This window comes from Grammomys surdaster, unplaced genomic scaffold, assembly GCF_004785775.1.
Source record: "Grammomys surdaster isolate TR1022 unplaced genomic scaffold, NIH_TR_1.0 126113, whole genome shotgun sequence".
NCBI classification, from domain to species: Eukaryota; Metazoa; Chordata; class Mammalia; order Rodentia; family Muridae; genus Grammomys; species Grammomys surdaster.
Window position 1 is genome coordinate 5,451,653 of NW_021620921.1, and position 4,926 is coordinate 5,456,578.

Here is a 4,926-nt window from a genome sequence, read left to right on the forward strand (position 1 = left end):
AGAGAAGAGAAGAGAAGAGAAGAGAAGAGAAGAGAAGAGAAGAGAAGAGAAGAGAAGAGAAGAGAAGAGAGAAGAAAGATGTGTCCATAGAGTTGCACCAAGTTGTTTGGGGGGAAAAATGGGTAAGAATATTTTAAAGTGTTCATCCTTAGTTGTTGTAGTGTGTGTGTGTGTGTGTGTGTGTGTGTGTGTGTGTGGTTTCCTACAGAGAAACAAACTGAGAAGAGATGAGAATGAAAACTCTGTATAGCTGGACTTGGTCAGTCAGATTAAAACTTGGATCAAAACTTCTAGAGAGTCTGATTCCATGATTTAATTTTCTTACACACTGAAACACCTATAGAGATTTAAAATGTATTTTAATTAGCTTAAGGCTAATTGAATACTACCTATTATAAAACCAGAGCCAGACATTATTGAATTATATTTAAAATAGGACCAGAAAGGAAAGACTTCTTGTCACATAATAATCAAAATACTAAACATACAGAACAAAGAAAGAATATTAAAAGTGGTAAAGGAAAAGGTCAAGTAACATGTAAAGGCAGACCTATCAGAATTACACCAGATTTCTCAACAGAGACTCTAAAAGCCAGAAGATCTTGGGCAGATGTCATACAGACCCTAAGAGAACACAAATGCCAGCCTACACTACTATACCCAGCAAAATGTTCAAACATTATAGAAGAAGAAAGCAAGATATTCTATTACAAAACCAAATTTAAACAGTATCTCTTCACTAATCCAGCCCTATAGAAGGTACTAGAAGGAAAATTCCATCACAAGGAGGTTAACTACACACACGAAACCGAGAGCGATAAATGGTTTTACACCAGCTAAACACAAAGAAGGGAGGAGTAGTGGGAGGTGAGGGGCAGAGGGGAGATGGGGGAGAGGCTGTGAAAAGAGGAGGGAGGGGAAACTGGTAGGGGTGTGAAAAATAATGATAAAAATATAAAAAGTAAGCTAAGCAAGAATGGCATTCCTTCATGATCTCTGCTTCATTTCCTGCATCCAGATTCCTGTTTGAGCTTCTGATCTAGCTTCCCTTGATGACAGACTAAACTTGTACAATCTAATACTTTTCTCTGTACATTGATTTTGGTCAGTGTTTTATTATAGTGATTAAAATCCAAGCCAGGAAACCATCAACCCAAATATGTATCAATGACATTTATTTGTATGACTTCATTTTTGAATGATTGTTAATTAATAATTAATAATTTTTATTATTATTTTGGTTTGTCAAGACAGGGTTTCTGTGTGCACCACTGACTGTACTGTAATTTGCTCTGTAAACCACGCTGACATTAAACTCAAATATCCTCCTGCTTCCCAAGTGCTGGCATTAAAGGTGTGTTCCACCACTGCCTCACTTATTATTGTTAAGTGAAAGTATATTTGAGTAAAACAAGGAAATGAGTAGAAAGATTTGACAATATGAAAATATTTGAAATATTATAATTTTATTCAGGGAAATACATTTTATAGAAAAAACAACCATCTTTTTTGAGAGGTTTAAATATTGCTGAAGTTGTAATATTTTCTAAACTTTGGTGAATGAATCTTACGAGTATAGGTGTGGAGCATGTCATTAATAACTACAGTTCTTATGAAAGACTGGGTATTGACAGACTTTTCCACAGGATAGATGTTTTAACTATTGAAAAGTCGTGGGATATGTTCTCTCGTGTGTGTGTGTGTGTGTGTGTGTGTGTGTGTTTCTGTGTGTGCTCATGTGTACATGCAAGTGGGTGTGTATGTAGGTGCATGTGCATGTGCACGTGGAAGCAAAAGGTGAACATTTTGCATGTTTCTCAGTTGCTATTCACCTAAGCTTTTGAACCAGGATCCCTCACTAAGCCTGTAGTCCACTGGTTTGATAGAGCTGTCTGGCTAGTGACCTCAACATCTCTATGTTTGTGTTCCCAGTGCTGAAATTACAGATGTGTACCATTGTGCCTGGCCTTTTCCTATGGGTACTGGAGGCAAAAAATGGTCCTCATGCTTGTAGAACAAGCACTTTATGAACTGAGCCTTCTCCCTAACCTGGATTCTCATTTTAAAAATGAGAAAACAGAATCTTGTTGAGGTTAAGTGGAATGCCCTTGTTATATACCTAGGTGAGATTTGAGTAAAGGCCTTACTCTCATATTTAAGCTTTTAATCAATATGCTATACCAGATTTTAGCTGAGAACAAAATTGAGAAGTCACAGATGTGAGAAGTCTATATTTTCACTGTTCACTGACTTTTCTTCCTGCAGAGAACTCTCTTATTGAAGTAAACAGCTTCTTCCTAGTTTATACTCATCAATCTCCATCAAGAGATTTAGGATTAATTTGAATATAAATCTTCACCTGTTTCTTCCTAAAGTTTTTTTTAGGAAACATCAAGCACAGTTTTTCATCTCCAACTGAGATAAAGTCTTATCTCTGAAGTCATACAATTCCTGAGGTCAAGTTTAACAGTTCGAGTTATGTAGGTCTCTTTAGATGTCAGCAGAGAAAACACTTTTGGGGGTTTGTCCTGTACACCTTCTGTCTCTACCCTGGAGCTGTATGAATGTGGCCAGGTTACCTAATTTATTTAATCTCAGCTTGCTCATCTGACTTTTATTGTGTCTGCATGTCGAGTCTTCATATATGACACATAATCTCTCTTTTCACAATATTAAAAATAAAAGTGGCTGATACTTTCAATTACTGGACTTATTTTCAAACATCAATAAAACAGACATGATTTAGACTGCACTTCACCCATTTTTTGTGTGCTTTTTTAAATTTACATCTCATGCCTGATATGCCATGTTCTCTTTATAATATACAGAGTATTTTTTGTAGGAACTAGTCTGTTCTGGCATCTAGATTTTATTTTTCTCAAGAGTTTTGTGAATGCTACTCTTGAAATGCTTTATCTGACCCAAGTTGAAAAGTATTTATTTTCTTTCCTAACACTTCAAAAAATTTAAGTCATAGATCCCCACGACTGTAAACATTCTCTCCAATTCAGATTGACAGAGCTGCCACTCATCAAATGTTTTGTAAACGAGCACACTAATCCTCAGTGCCACAAAATTATAACATAGAAAGTACATATGTATATGTATAGATACATATATACATATATTTATGACCTATCAAAAACAATGAAATGATCTATTTATATGTGAATTTGAGATTAACTGAAGACTCGTGTATCAGATACTGATTTCACCTGACTATCTGTAATAACACTTATTAGCTAAGACATTTTGTCTTTGACGATTTCATACATATATGTACATACATATATATGTATATGTATATACACACATACATATATATGTGAGTGCTGTGTGTGTTGTATATATATGTATATATGGTGTATTGTGATCATATTCACCTCTATTATCCTCTGCTATCACTTTCTTTTATGTTTGAGCCTTTTATCCTTTCTAATTAATCTCTCAGTGTCTACACCATTAAAGAAAATGGCACCCTCTCCCTCAGCAACCATTAATAGATTTTTACTTTCATTTTTGTGGCAACTACATAAACATTTTTATCAGTACAAAAATGAAAAGTTCATTACAGTAACTTTATTTTGAGTACCATAGCCAGTTGTTGTTTTACTTGGCAAAAGTGCTAGGATTTTCTGTTTTCTCAAGAATTGGTTTCACCCATCTAGTGAATATTTGTAGAGATGCTTTGCCAAATGCCGAGTGAATTTTGCCTCATTTAATTCTCTCAGAAGTTCTCAGACCAACTCATTTCCTCACCTCTACCATTGTGAAACTGTGGAGAGGTGAGCCGATTGTACAAAGTCTTCCAGCAGCACAGCTGATAGTCACATCTGGTCTGTTATGCTCCTACTGGTGTTTGCATAGAAGATAATTCTAGGAGAAATGGGTCAGTGGTGAACAGCATTTGTTATTCTTACAGAGGACTTAAGTTTGGTTCCCAGCACCTATGTCAAGTGGTTCACGACTACCTGCAACTCCAACTCTATGGGACCCAATATCCTCTTCTGGCCTCCATCACACGCACACTCATGAGTGTGTGCACGCGTGTGCATACACACACACACACACGCACACACACTCTATCACACACACTACAAAATTAAAAATTAAAAATAAAGATTATTCTATGTTTCATTGCTTTACAGTCTCTGAGGCTTGATTACCTCTGAGTTTTCTACTAGATGGGGACCTGAAAGCAAGGATGACGAGAATACCTATGTTAATATCTGTAGAGGCCAACAGTAGTATAAATGACAGGGCTATTTATAATGATGAGGTTATTAGACTTACTGGGAGTCAACATTAATAACGTTAATGTGAGTTACATTGATGTATAGCTAATATCAACATCTCTTACTACATTTTCACAATGTTCTTTCAAACCTACATTCACATAAATGTAAAAGATATTAAAAGTTAGGTGGAGGTGCGGTTAGAAGGTAGTTTTTGTTTTAATTTGCTTAAAACAAAGTGATGAGTATCAAGCATGTTGGTATTTGTGGAGGTGGAGTGCTAGAAAGATAGAATTTTTATATGTAAATTCTAGAGGTTTAGCTTAGCTTTGGTACACAGCCAAACGAAATTCTAAATGCTTTCTTTTTTAATCAACATAGTTGAAAGAAAGTAACATGGGAGTCATTTATTCTTACAGCCCTGGAAGAGTAAGAGACTCAGGGAGGAGTGCTGCTTTCTGTGCTTTCAGTATTTTAGCAGTTAGCCCACTTGGTGCTGTGGCTACATAAGTTGTCTACTTCACACTCTGCTGTTATAACAATTGTCAAGTTTGTGACCCTCCAATCTTTTCAGCTTCTTTTGGGGTTAGAACACAATTCTCTGCTTTGGCTGTTTTCAACCTGAATAATATTATTTCTTTGATCTTATCTATTGCTACACTTTTAAATCCTTTCTCTGTGTTAGAAATTT